This window comes from Oncorhynchus mykiss, chromosome 10, assembly GCF_057628025.1.
Source record: "Oncorhynchus mykiss isolate SJ-2025 chromosome 10, ASM5762802v1, whole genome shotgun sequence".
NCBI classification, from domain to species: domain Eukaryota; kingdom Metazoa; phylum Chordata; class Actinopteri; order Salmoniformes; family Salmonidae; genus Oncorhynchus; species Oncorhynchus mykiss.
Window position 1 is genome coordinate 45,048,035 of NC_143031.1, and position 15,299 is coordinate 45,063,333.

Genomic DNA, 15,299 nt, shown 5'->3' on the forward strand with positions numbered 1-15,299 from the left:
ACAACTTTCTGACAAAATTCTAAACATATATCTGAAAATGTATCTAGCTAGACTCTTACCAGTTTACATGGATGGACGCTTCTTCCCTCTGTCATGGATGCCATGGTTGCCCTTAGTTTGAAGATGTAATATGCATGTTTTATACAAAATCATTGTTTGTTCTCTTTTCGACTCAGTCTGCATATTTGTGTGAAGTAATGACACGTGACATACGCCTAGTTTCTTGAAACGAATCACAAATGTGAAAGACCATGACGGCTACAGCCACAGAACATCAACTGCAATTTATTAAAATGCCCAGAGAAGGGAGACCGGAGCAAATCGATACTGTACAGGATGGGCCTGGCTATACATAGACATAATCACACAAGCCATTTCTCCACATGGGACAAGCAATAAGAACACTATACTAAAGCTAGGTTTCATTACTCAACACTGGGTAACAGAAATGGCATGACTGTGCAATAGGCTAATTATGGCGTGACTGGCCAGGAATAAGGGCAACATCTGTGTGTTATCTCCATCTAGGCTACATTCTAACACAAGAGTCAAGTTTAGTATGAAGCTATGAGCGCAGAAGATCTCATCCTCTCAATTCTCCTCCCTTTTATTGTGCTCGGTTAGAATTTGTAATTTAGCCAAACTGGCAGAAGTGAGCCTTCCAATGTACTCCATTGCACTCATGACCTGCAGCACAAACGCCACCCACAGGGCCTGGGTCATGAGGCGTAGGAGAAAGTTCATGGTCGGCGCTCCCCTTGGGTAACAGAGACCTTCAGCCTACTCACGGTCACAGAAAACCTCACAGATCCCAACATAGGGTTCTTTCAGCAGATTTCCTTACAGTCAATCATTCCCAGCCTAAACTCTGAACCTTAGGCCATTCTCCATTTAAGGCAATGGATGGACGCCCGATCAGTTCAACAAATTGTTGCTTCTTTACTTGAGATGGCTCAAAAAGGAGCTCTGGCGGACTTGTGGGGGGTGGTGGGGTGAGGAAGAATTCCAAAAGCCCAGCATGGACTCTACAGGGAAAAATTAGGAACACATGTTCAAATGTTGGACTCACAAGGCCAGAGGAGGCGTAAGGGCAAATGGATATTTCCACAACTTGCAAAACATCCCCCACCCCCTCTATCCTGGGCGGCAAAACTCCTGTCTGCCTTGGGTAACTGGTCGGATGATGTGGGGGACAAACTTATCACCATCTCCAAAACAGAGCAAATTGCCAGGGAACTGCATTTCTCAATACAGGAGAAACATTGCAAAACAACAACGTAATACAATCTAATTTGGGGCAACATCTATGAATTGCTTAAACCTAACCATTTAATCTCTAAAAACACAGTTAATATAATACCAGCCCATTCCTACTCTCTCCCCTACGGCAGCAGCCTTCAATAGAAGTTGTTTCAGCACTACTAATTAAAGAAAGGAGGATCTCACTCACAGCCTATGAGACCAAACATAGTGTATTCAGAAAGTATTCAGACCCCTTGACTTTTTCCACATTTTGTTAGGGATGCACGATATAAAAATCGGTGAACATATCGGAATCGGGCGATAATAGCTAAAAAGGCCAACATCGGTATCGGCCCGATGTCTAGATTAACGCTGATGTGAAAAACCGATGTCAAAGCTGAGGTGCATACCTATATAACGTAGGTATTTGACGTAATGGCGACGTGCAACACAGCATTCCTAACTTAGTCCACAATGTCTGCTGTGTGGCTTGAGCAGTCAAAAATTCGAGCAGTCATTTGAAAGACTAAGAAAACTTCAGCGAGATAATTCAAAGGCGAAATCCATTAACTCCAAGATAATGAAATTCATTGCCCTTGACAATCAACCGTTCTCTGTCGTGGGTGATGTTGGCTTTCGCGGCTTGTCGAGCACCGGTACACATTAACGTTACCAAGTGTGCTATTGTTCAGATGTTGCCCTACTGGAGTTATAGCGTCACTTCACGACATACTATAGAACGCCGCATGGGTCTTTGCGTGTCAAAAAAGATACGTCAAATAACACCATTTGACACGTCAAATAACAGTTCTATTATAGAATGTTGTGTGTTCTGAACTTGCCTGTGCAAGCAAGCGCCACCACTGCTATCAGTAGCACTGTCAAAGCCATACAAAAAAATAATAAATCAGCAAACAAGCAAACACTGGCCACGAACGATGCGTTTACAATACCGTGTTGGTAATAAAGCATTATTTGTGACAAATAAAATTTGATTTTATTTGCAACTTCTGGGGTAGCTAGCTTTAGCTTGGTACCTAGCTAGCACCAATACAACCAGCCTGAAAACAATGAGCAGTAGAAACTGCAGTCATTTTCATTATTCTTAGCAACGATTTAGGAATCCTTGTGAGTAAGTATTAACTAGGTAGGCACTTGTTGCCCGCCTATTGAAATTGAACTTCAGTTCATGAAAATAAATAGCTAGTCAGCTATTTAAAACGTCATATGGCTGCAGGGGCAGTATTGAGTAGCTTGGATGAAAAGGTGCCCATTGTAAACGGCCAGCTCCTCAGTCTCAGTTGCTAATACATGCATATTATTATTAGTAGTGGATAGAAAACAGTAAAGTTTCCAAAACTGTCAAAATATTGTCTGTGAGTATAACAGAACTGATATTGCAGGCGAAACTGAGGAAAATCAAAACAGGAAGTGGCTTCTATTTTGAAAACTCCATGTTCCATAGCCTCCCTTTGCTCCATTTAAAGGGATATCAACCAGATTCCTTTTCCTATCGCTTCCTCGAGGTGTCAGTCTTCAGACATAGTTTTAGGCTTTTATTTTGAAAAATGAGCCAGAACAATAACATTGTGTCAAGTGGTCACATGAGTTTTGCTCGCGCAACAGTTTGGATAGGTATTGCCTTTCCCTCTCCTACTGTGAAAGACATTTGCAGTTGATATATTATCGATTATATATTTTAAAAACAACCTGAGGATTGATTATAAAAAACATTTTACATGTTTCTGTGGACATTATGGAAACTATTTGGAATTTGTCTGCGTTGTCGTGACCACTCTTTCCTGTAGATTTCTGAACATAACGCAACAAACAAACGGAGGTATTTTGGATATAAAAATAATCTTTATGGAACAAAAGGAACATTAGTTGTGTAACTGGGTGTCTCGTGAGTGAAAACATCCGAAGATCAAAGGTAAACGATTAATTTGATTGCTTTTCTGATTTTAGTGACCAAGCTTCCTGATGCTAAGTGTACTTAATGTTTTGTTGTGAGATCGATAAACTTAAACGCTTGGATTGCTTTCGCTGTAAAGCATAATTTCAAAATGACAGGTGGATAAACAAAAGGCTAAGCTGTGTTTTCCTATATTGCACTTGTGATTTCATGAATATAAATATTTGTAGTAATATTTATGCTATTCAGCGGTTGTTGATGACACTTATCCCGTTAGTGGGATTGCAGCCATAACAAGTTAACCCTGTCGCCCAAAGCTAATGTTATAAGCAGCCAGCTAGCTTCATCTGGCTAGTGAGGCTCGACCTGACCGGGTTGCGTTGTGAAGCTAGCCACAATAACAATTAAGCACAATAGGGGAATTTGAGGATTGCCTTCAAAATAAAAGTACCTATTTAAAAGTGATGCAGAAGGTTACAAATTGGTGGAATCATGCCATATTTAGACTAGATAATGGTAAGCAAGGTTGGAATGTGGAGCAATGAAATGGGGTAACAGTCTACTCTATACATCTTTACCAATGTCCTCAGAGTTAGACTCGAAAAACAATACTGCGTTGATTTTCCTCTGGAATAGTGTTCAATACACATAGGTTGACAATAAATGTGGCTCAATTCACAGTTGTTTCAGAGTCCCACAATAAGAGCTACAATGCTAATGTTCTCTGGGTGTCACTGAGTAGACTGATACCCCATGTCATTGATCCACAATCCATAGGTAAGGCGGTACAGTGAAATAAGTATGACCCCAATGCAATCCTAAAGTAGAATACATAGTGTGACTTCAACATATTTGTCAAATTAACAAAATTGTATTTTGTTGATTTGATATAACATTCCAACCTCGTTTAGCATGATCTATTCAATTACGGCATAATTCTACTATTAGTATTCATTTGCATCCCTGTCAATAACATACTTTTACTTTGAAGGGTAACCGCAAAGTCCACTATTGTGGCTAATCCTTATTGTGGCTAGCTTCACATAGATGGGTCCGACCACCATTAATCAAATAAAAACTCTTGTAAATCAGGGTTATTTTACATGATGACACCTAGCTATATAGCTAGCTAACGGCAGGTAGCCTAGTGGTTAGACCATTGGCCCAGTAACCGAAAGTTTGCTAGATCAAATCCCCGAGCTGACAAGGTAAAAATCTGTCGTTCTGCCCCTGAACAAGGCAGTTAACCCACTGTTCCTAGGCTGTCATTGTAAATAATAGTTTGTTCTCAACTGACTTGCCTGGTTAAATAAAATACATTTGTAAAAACTACTGAAACGTTACACCGTTTTGCTATGTTTTTGGGGAAGAACATTGTTTGCATCCATGAGCTAGCTAGCTGTTTTTAAATGACCAGCACTAAGTGCGCGAGACAACTTTACCAGCATCATAGTAGTAGTGTCGATGAATCGTTGTGACATGTGCAATCAATGTGTAATAACTACGTAAATAAATTTATGAACGCGTTAAAATATGACGTGCAATCGTATTCAGGTCCTGATTGGTCAACAAGCTTATTTAACATGTTAAATAGTGTCATATAACAATGTCTTTTTTGACATGCAAATACCCAAACGGCATTCCATAGAAATCCTGGTTGAGAATGAAATGACTGAACAACTGTACATTGAAACATTGGGTATTCATTATGTTTTACTGGTAATGGGGACATACGTAAATGCCTATCAAATACCTTTTTGGTCAGTGTGGTGTGTGACCTTTAACTAGGCAAGTCAGTTAAGAACAAATTCTTATTTACAATGACGGCCTACCCCGGCCAAACCCAGACAACGCTGGGCCAATTGCGTGCCCTATGGGACTCCCAATCACGGCCGGATGTGATACAGCCTGGATTGGAACCAAGGACTGTAGTGTCGCCTCTTGCACTGAGATGCAGTGCCTTAGACTGCTGCGTCGATGTGTTTGTGTTATCTAAACTCAGCAAAAAAAGAAGCCCTCACTGTCAACTGCCTTTATTTTCAGCAAACTTAACATGTGTAAATATTTGTATGAACATAACAATAATCAACAACAGACAAACTGAACAAGTTCCACAGACATGTGACTAACATAAATTTAATAATGTGTCCCTGAACAGAGGGGAGGGGGTTCAAAATCAAAAGTAACAGTCAGTATCTGGTGTGGCCACCAGCTGCATTAAGTACTGCAGTGCATCTCCTCCTCATGGACTGCACCAGATGTGCCAGTACTTGCTGTGAGATGTTACCCCACTCTTCCACCAAGTCACACGCAAGCTCCTGGACATTTGTGGGGAATGGCCCTAGCCCTCACCCTCCAATCCAACAGGTCCCAGACATGCTCAATGGGATAGAGATCAGGGCTCGTCGCTGGCCATAGCAGAACACTCACATTCCTGTCTTGCAGGAAATGACGTACGGAACGAGCAGTATGGCTGGTGGCATTGTCATGCTGAAGGGTCATGTCAGGATGAGGCTGCAGGAAGGGTACCACATGAGGGAGGAGGATGTCTTCCCTGTAACACACCGCGTTGAGATTGCCTGCAATGACAACAAGCTCAGTCCAATGATGCTGTGATACACCGCCCCAGACCATGACGGCACCTCCACCTCCAAATTGATTCCACTCCAGAATACAGGCCTCGGTGTAACGCTTATTCCTTCGACCTTAAACGCGAATCCGACCATCACCCCTTGTGAGGCAAAACCGCAACTCGTCAGTGAAGAGCACTTTACAAGTCCTGTCTGGTCCAGCATCGGTGAGTTTGTGCTCATAGGCGACGTTGTTGCCGGTGATGTCTGGTGAGGACCGGCCTTATAACAGGCCTACAAAGCCCTCAGTACAGCCTCTCTCAGCCTATTGCGGACAGTCTGAGCACTGATGGAGGGATTGTGCATTCCTGGTGTAACTCGGGCAGTTGTTGTTGCCATCCTGTACCTGTCCCACAGGTGTGATGTTCGGATGTACCGATCCTGTGTCGGTGTTGTTACACGTGGTCTTTCACTGCGAGGACGATCAGCTGTCTGTGCTGTCTTGTGCATCTCACAGTACGGACATTGCAATTTATTGCCCTGGCCACATCTGCAGTCCTCATGTCTCCTTGCAGCATGCCTAAGGCACATTCACGCAGATGAGCAGGGACCCTGGGAACCTTTCTTTTGGTGAGTCAGTAGAAAGGCCTCTTTAGTGTCCTAAGTTTTCGTAACTGTGACTTAATTGCCTACCGTCTGTAAGCTGTTAGTGTCTTAATGAATGACAAGTGAGTGACTCCTCTCGTCAGTCAATGTAGACTACCGAATCGGTGAGAGAGAAGTTCATTTGGCTACCTAATTTGCATAGGTTACAAGTAGGCCTAGGCAGATAACATTCCATGAAGTTTGTGAATCACCACTACAGAAACAATAGGCAGTGGAGAGCCTCATTCTGGTCCAAATATGATAATTAGGGCCTTCACGAAATCCAGGAATTAAAACGTAATTCAACAATATTCAAAAATGTATTGACCTTAGGGAATCAACTAAACATAAAAAAAATGTTTTATTAATGTAATGAAATTGCTCAAGTTTATCATAAGACATGAACCCAATGACTCAGTGATTTGCATGAACTACGACTTTCTGAAGAAGCAACGAGAATGCCCGTCTGCATGCGGTGCACGCGTCTTCCACTTTGTGAAGCCGTTAGCGAAGATGCTAATGAAAACAGTCTTCTGGTAGATGGATAGCCTTTCCCAAAAACCTTCTCAATTAAATAGGAACTACAAAGTAGCCTATGCTTACCTGGCCGAATGATATCATGATTATTTTCATCAATCCAGTGGGTATTTGTTTTGCAAACTACAATGACAAGTGCGCTACAAATAAACAGCTAAACAACTGTCTCTTGCTAGGTGCGTACTTGAATTAAATGGTAATTACACACCAAAATGAACATTTCTCTGATTTTTTTCCAGACCTCATGTGGTCTCCTAACATGGCTTAAGCATTGGTGTGGACTTAGAAAAACAACAAGATTGGATGTTTTATTTTAAAAATGGATTGAATTTGGGAAAGAACCAAACGAAATCAGGCAAAAATTATTACGGGTTTTATAGAGCCCTACCTAACAATACTTTTTCATGAATTGGGGCTACGTAAAATCAGAAAGATAATACTTAAGACTGATAAAACCTTTACATTGTTTCAATACAACCTTTCATTTCTTTTCCATGATGTGGGCTATTTACTTCATTTTTCTGTTTTAATAAAATATGTGAACAAACATCAGCAGCAATTCATATTGTGTAGTAAAACTGTAAATATGACTAAATGTAAAAAGGTCCCTTAGAAAGTCCTGGGCCCATATCCACAATGTGTCTCATAATAGGAGTGCTGATCGAGGATCAGTTTAATATTTTAGATCATAATGAATACGATTATATGGACAGATGTGGACCTGATCCTAGACCAGCACTCCTAAACTGAGATGCTTTATGGTTCGGCACAGATAATATAGGCCAAGACAATATCCAAAACAACAATACACTGAATTCATAAATGGTCAGTCATTTAAATGGTAAAGGCATGTCTTTCTAGACAATACAACACATTTTTCCAACCTGGGAGGTAAAGAAAATAATTATTCAATCATTTCGCTGTGTATTACAGATGGAATCAAGTCATTAGAATGTTCCAGAGGCCACCAAAATAGAGTGCATTTTCTGTTTGGCTGGCTACTCTATGTACTTGTGGAAAACACTGCAAAAAAGATTTATTTCAAATTGAAAAGGTGTCATGTCATAGCTGACACCCCGTAGTTTCAGCCAAATCGGTGGATCTTAATTCGGAGCAGATGGTTAAGAGTTTTTGGAAAGCATGGTCACATCAACTGAGGGAGATTTTACCGAAATTCAGTTACCAAGCATTGCATCGGTTTATTTAAAATGTTCAGTGTAAATTGTTACAGGGCTCTACGCTTAACTTTTTTCTTAAACAATTTTTTACAAGGAACACGCCTAAGTTGAAGTGCGCCTAAGTTGAAAAACGTTGGCGAACACAAAATAACAAAGGAAATTGAGGTATTAATGCTAGAATCCTTAAAATGGTCGCACTGCACTGTAGAGCCCCGAGTTAAAAATAGCCATCGTGCATAGTTCTATGGTTTGTTATACTTTGAAATTATTTTATTTTTTAAATACATTTTAAGTGAAAAACCTGAGTCCGTTAACGTGGAATTGCCCAGAGGACAATTTATTGAAGCACTATAAACAGCCCAGAAATTCAAATACTCCATACAAAACCCAGACAATGAGGAAATCACTGTCCTCAAGTAGCTTAAGCATGCAGGTAGACCATGGCATTCATTTTGGTCCATCTCAATGTTTCAATTAGCTGTGTGGACTAATGACAACACATTGGAACTTTCGTATTCAACCTTGTAAAAAACAAAATGTTTTTTCTAAAGTGAATATTGAGATGTCATAACATTAATCTTCATTGGGCAGATCAAACTAATCCTGCTGAAGAGACTGAGAGCAATAGTGAAATGTGAAGAGGTGCTCGAGTTGATACTGTACACCCACCAAAAAAAGAATAGGCAGAAACAGAAGGGTAAAAAACTGAAGGCTATTTGCCTTTTATCTCAATGGCAGAATAAAGTTTAAATGAGTTGTTGCATCAGGACCTGCACATCTGATAAGAACAATAACACTGTTAGTGATAATGGCATGACTTAGCTTAACTGACATGGATGACTGCAGCACAATGATCCTGTGAGTGGCCGGAGTTGAAACAAGCTTGTATGGAAGGGATTCTGAGCATCAGCACTATGGGGGGGGGGGCCCACAATTGCATTCCCCAGCCTCCATAACTTGCGCTCTCCAAACATCCATCCATTCCTCACCCACCTAGGGTCAACAACTGAAGACACTCGCTAACCCGTCCAATAGTCTATCCATAGATCTGAAGTAGTCCATACTAGAGGTCAACCGATAATGATTTTTCAATGCCGATATCGATTATTGGGAGGACCAAAAAAAGCTGATAGAAATATATAAATCGGCCGATTTAAAAATCGGTAATAATGACAATTACAACAATACTGAATGAACACTTATTTTAACTTAATATAATAAATAATAACATCAATATAGTCTAAAATAATGAAACATGTTCAATTTAGTTTAAATAAATGCAAAAACAGTGCTGGAGAAGTAAAAATGCAATATGTGCCATGTAAAAAAGCCAACGTTTAAATTCCTTGCTCAGAACATATGAAAGCTGGTGGTTCCTTTTAACATGAGTCTTCAATATTCCCAGTTAAGAAGTTTTAGGTTGTAGTTATTATAGGAATCTCTCTCTGTACCATTTGTATTTCATAAACCTTGGACTATTGGATGTTCTTCTTATAGGCACTATAGTACTGCCAGCCTAATCTCGGGAGTTGATAGGCTTGAAGTCATAAACAGCGCTGTGCTTCAAGCATTGCAAAGAGATGCTGGCAAATGCAGGAAAGTGATGTTCGAATAAATGCTTACGAGCCTGCTGCTGCCTGTCACCTCTGTCAGACTGCTCTATCAATTATTAAATCATAGACTTAATTATAGAAAATAAATACACAGAAATACGAGCCTTAGGTCATTAATATGGTCAAATTCGAAAACTATAATTTCAAAAACAAACATTTATTCTTTCAGTAAAATCGGAACCGTTCCGTATTTTATCGAACGGGTGGCAACCCTAAGTCTAAATATTGCTGTTACATTGCACAACCTTCAAATGGTATAATTCTGGAAAAATTATTACGGTTAATTAGGAAGAAATGGTCTTTTGTTAAATCATCACCCATTTGGCTAAGTAGGCTGTGATTCGATGATAAATTAACAGGCACCGCATTGATTATATGCAACGCGGGACAAGCTAGTTAAACTAGTAATATCAACCATGTGTAGTTAACTAGTGATTATGTTAAGATTGATTGTTTTTTATATGATAAGTTTAATGCTAGCTAGCAACTTACCGTGGCTCCTTGCTGCACTCGCGTAACAGGTGGTCAGCCTGCCACGCAGTCTCCTCGTGGATTGCAATGAAATCGGCCATGCCGATTAATAGGTCGACCTTTAGTCAATACCCCTCTCAACAGCATATACTGTACATGTAAAGGATAAACAGGTTCCCAACAGCATGACTAATAGGCTACGTCCAAGACGGTAAGACATTCAAACAAAATAAACATCGGCAATTAGGCTGATGCACCATGCAAACATTTACATTTCACAAATCCTGTTGATTAACACACCAGTACACCAATGGCTGGACTACATCCATCTAGAGCTCGCAATACTGTACTCATAAAAATGTTAGTGGAAAATAGTGGGTCTGTCTAGGCTGGGGGAGCACAAGGGTGGGTATGGTTTTGAAAGATATAAGACAGCTTTGCGATAGGATCGTTTTTGTCATTGGCCCATTAAGGTTCTCCGTAAGTGGTCATTCAGTCATAATCGGTGGCGATTTTAGCATGTAAATCTTGGTGGGGCAAACGTAACAATTTCTTTAGATGCATGCCAGCAAAGCCACTACACAACACTAAACAATACATAAATGTAACTATAATGGTGGAAAACGGTGCCCACATAAAGCGGTCCCAACATCAGAGCTTTGTTTTCAGCACCATGAAGTGAATCCTTACCACCGCTACACCTGGCTATCAGCGGAGCCTTGTCTGGCAGCGAAACAGTTCATTAAGCCTCATTTACTGCCTTTTTAAAAACCATAGCTGATACGACTGACTTGCTTAAATAAATATGGCTTTTACTGACTCCTTGTGGATTTGTGTAACTCGATAAAAACCGCATCCTTCAATAATGACGAACTCTGACATGAGAAGTATAAACTACGACACATGGGAACGATGAGGGGATTTGAGGCAAGCCGTAATTTCGATTATGACATTAATGAGTGAGCTAAGACGGACGTAGTCAATATAACTATTTGTTCAGCACTTTGAAATGTACAGCAACAGATTTCAGAACATTTGCGGATTCTTACAGTATTCTCCCTGTACACCAAGTTAGAAACGTATGATAAATAACTGGGGCATACAAGGAGACAAAGAAGGCTTTTACAATATTCAATGATTACATTAATCCAAGACTGCCTATAGGCTACATGTGCACCACCAAATCAGAATAGGCTAAATTAAGAGGTGCAAATAGACCAAATTGGCATGGGCTACTAACAGCTTACTACACAACATACACATAGTATTACAGTATACATCGATCCCTGGCATATTACATCATTTATACAGCAGCTTACAAGACATAGGCGTATTTTAGCACTGCTATACTTGAACAGGAAGGTGCCACGGCGGTTCTTCTTGTGTGCAAACTTTGTCATCAAAGTCTGGCATTCTATGGATTTATGGTGCTTTCAAGACAACTGGGAACTCAGAAAAAAACTAGGTCGAATCATGACGTCAGCAATCTTCAGGTTGGAAGTCAGAGCTCTAGAAAGAGGCCAGAGTTCCCGACTTGGAATTCCGAGTTGGATGACTGTTCAAAATGTATTTTCCCAGTCGGAGCTCATTTTTTTCCTTCGTTCCCAGTTCTGTTGAACGCACCGAAGCCGGAGATTTCCCAGTTCACAGTTGTTTTGAACCCAGCAGAAGTCATGCTGGATTGACAGCATTGCCAATGTATTCAACATTTTCTGGCCCATGGTGTGCGAGTGTAAATGTTTATCCTTTTAAGCTTGGAAAATAGACCCTTTCAGACAGACATCTTAAATCCTTAAACCCAGACTTGGACCAAACACACCCCCCCCACCACCAAATAGCAGGCAGGGGAAGCAAAATAGTGATTGCAGTTAACCACTGACTCCTTCCAAACCACTCATTGGTGAATTTGCGATTTTACGACTTATTGTGTAATGTTAATGTCCAATGCGCACCAATACATTTAATCTATAATTTCCTCTTAAAATGTTCACTCCTGAGTGGTGCAGCGGTCTAAGGCACTGCATCTCAGTGCAAGTGGCATCACTACAGTCCCTGGTTCGAATCCAGGCTGGATCACATCACTCATGTGTTCCAATGGCACGTTGTGTTAGCTAATCAAAGTTTATCATTTTAAAAGGATCATTAGAAAACCCTTTTTCAATTATGTTAGCACAGCTGAAAACTGTTGTTCTGATTAAAGCAAGAAATCTGCCCTTCTTTAGACTAGTTGAGTATCTGGAGCATCAGCATTTGTAGGTTCGATTACAGGCTCAAAAAAGGCCAGAAACACCAGTCTCAACGTAAACATTGAAGAGGCGACTCCGGGATGCTTTTGAAAAAGCCATATCTCAGACTGGCAAATAAAAAGAAAAGATTAAGATGGGCAAAAGAACACAGACACTTGACAGAGGAACCCTGTCTAGAAGGCCACCATCCCGGAGTCACCTCCTCACTGTTGACTTTGAGACTGGTGTTTTGCGGGTACTATTTAATGAAGCTGCCAGTTGAGGACTTGAGGCATCTGTTTCTCAAACTAGACACTAATGTACTTGTCCTCTTGCTCAGAGTTGCATCGGGGCCTCCCACTCCTCTTTCTATTCTGGTTAGAGACAGTTTGCGCTGTTCTGTGAAGGATGTAGTACACTGCGTTGTACCAGATCTTCAGTTTCTAGGCAATTTGTCGCATGGATTAGCCTTCATTTCTCAGAACAAGAATAGACTGACGAGTTTCAGAAGAAAGTTTTGTTTCTAGCCTGTAATCAAACCCAATAGTTGGGTATAACTAATACAATAGTTATTTACAACATTAACAATGTCTACACTGTATTTCTGATCAATTGTATGTTATTTTAATGGACAAAAAAAATGCTTTTCTTTCAAAAACAAGGACATTTCTAAGTGACTCCAAACTTTTGAAGACACACACACACATATATATACACACACACACTAAACGGGTAGGGCTCACAACCTGCCCTGAATGCCAGGTCTCCACTGGTCATAATCATACCTCAAATGGTGACTAAACCGTAGCTGACAAAACACAGGTTTAGTTTCCTACTAAATCATATACAACGTGGTGTTTTCATCCAAGTTATCTAAACTGATCCTCCTCGTACAGGCCACACGGGCTCTGTCCAAGGAAGAAAGAAAAAAAAACACTTGGAGGTTGACATCAATACACCACTTAACTAGCTATGCATTACAGATATGATCTTAAAACAGGCCAGCCATCTGAAATTATAACGGTTGTAGTTTATATCCACAGGCAATTAACATTGCAATGGTGAGCAAGCAGCAGATGATGCTGGCTACCTCCGTGTCCCCAGAGAAGAACGATCGTGTCGTTTCCTTGGTCTCGTCGTGAGACAGCGCAACAGCCAGGTTTACCCATAGCTACGATGACATATCAAAACTCCTACGAAGCTCGCTCAGTAGAACATTTACAAAGCTATGCAAACAAATATTTGATGAAGATGCTTCATATAATTTGAGTCGGGTATGCATACACAGTTTAATTGAGGGCGAGATACCTTGCCCAACGCTAATGTCATGTTCAGTGGGACGCCGGGTAGTCACACAGCGCCTGGTTGGACAATATGGTCAGGTTGGATGGCTGGCGGACTCGACCGAGAAGATGAGGGGCGCTATCAAGCTAGTAGCTAACTGGCGAACATCGACTCAAACAAAGGCAACACAGCATGGCGAGGTAGCCAATAGAATACACATTAAATAGCCAAGTTGAGAGCAAATGCTTTATTAATGTATGGCTCATATTTTTTTTAGACAATGGTCGATTTTTAAAATGACAAAGGGTACCCCCAAAAACATCTTTACCTGAATATTAGGATTAGCCCACGTTTGCTAGCTAGCTGGTTCTGGGTGGCGGAGGTGATGCTGTGTTGGAGAGAGAGAGAGAGAGAGAGAGAAGAAAAAAAGCACGCTTACCCGTTCTCGCGGTTTATCTTCGTTGGTGGTTGGCTCTCGATATTTTTACCGCGTCACTGATCAAATATAAAACTAACATAGAGTATCTGGTTACTGGCATTAGTGACTTAATTCAATGTGAATGTTTCAAATCCCAGTTGGCAGCGTATTTCTGTTTAAATCCGCATCCTTGAGTCAGATCTTTTCACGCTGCTTGTGCAGCACGGCGTGATACGAAACATAGGCAGTCCTCTACATTTGACAGAAACATAGGCAGTCCTCTACATTTGACAGAGTAAAGGCAAAGCAATGGTGGTAGGCTACTCGCAAGGATATACGAAATCGTTGATAAGTTAGCATCGGAGAGATGTCCGCAGTTTCCTAGATAACCTCCGACGGTCGTCCCCTAATTCCGTTCGTTCAACAGGGAGGGAGAAAGAAAGAATGAATGATACGGGGGGGGATGAGTACGCTCAGTCAATCACATTCATACCGCGGAGACACGCAAAGCCTCCAGAGTGGTGCTGTCCCTGGTTCATAATTTCAGCCTGATTCCAACCCAACAATTTCCGTTTATTAGTCGCAATATTGGGCTCCTTTGTGGACCCCATGCATACACGGTACACGGCTTTCTGCAAATGTGAACAGAGAAACGTTTTTTTTTATTTTTTTTTATGGGGGCGGATGAATATTGAACATTGTGTGTAATGAGTCAGGTAGGCCTATACCAGTGACTAAATTGATCAAAATACGTATGTGAATCACGTGTTGGAACTATCGCAAAACGTGTCATTCTGACGCGTCTACATCGATATGATCCTCCTGGCAAATCGATTTTTTTTCTTTAAATCGGACCATAGGCTATTTATCTATCCTTCCATCCTCCATAGAAATAGCAACTGATCAATATAGTGTGATTATAGCGGCACACTCCCCAATAGTGTGTCAATGAACAGTAGCCTAAACACAAACCTGTTGCCCTCCAAGGCCTATGCATTTCAGTAAAACACTTTTTTTTCTCCAGTTGAGTTTATTTGCACAGGGAAACAATCACACAGAAAACAATCTCAGTCACACAGGAGCCTGTATGCGGGATGAGGCAGGATAGTCACTGTATTTAACTCAGAACACGAGCATCCACCTTTATGATACAGTCTTAAAATGACTGCAGACAGAGAGGGGCAGAACTTGCTCCATTTAT

The 15,299-nt window shown here is 40.9% G+C and overlaps 1 protein-coding gene across 4 annotated transcripts in view; it reads right to left on the reverse strand.

Annotated features, from left to right (window-relative positions):
* Positions 1-14,804, reverse strand: part of LOC110534017 (spectrin beta chain, non-erythrocytic 1) — a 95,806-nt gene extending 81,002 nt beyond the window's left edge. For all 4 annotated transcript variants that reach the window (XM_090186792.1, XM_036990413.2, XM_036990411.2 and 1 more), the window contains exon 1: positions 14,120-14,804. The gene's annotated coding sequence lies outside the window, so the exon portion shown is untranslated. The remainder of the gene's footprint in view (positions 1-14,119) is intronic.
* Between the last annotated feature and the right edge of the window lie 495 nt (positions 14,805-15,299).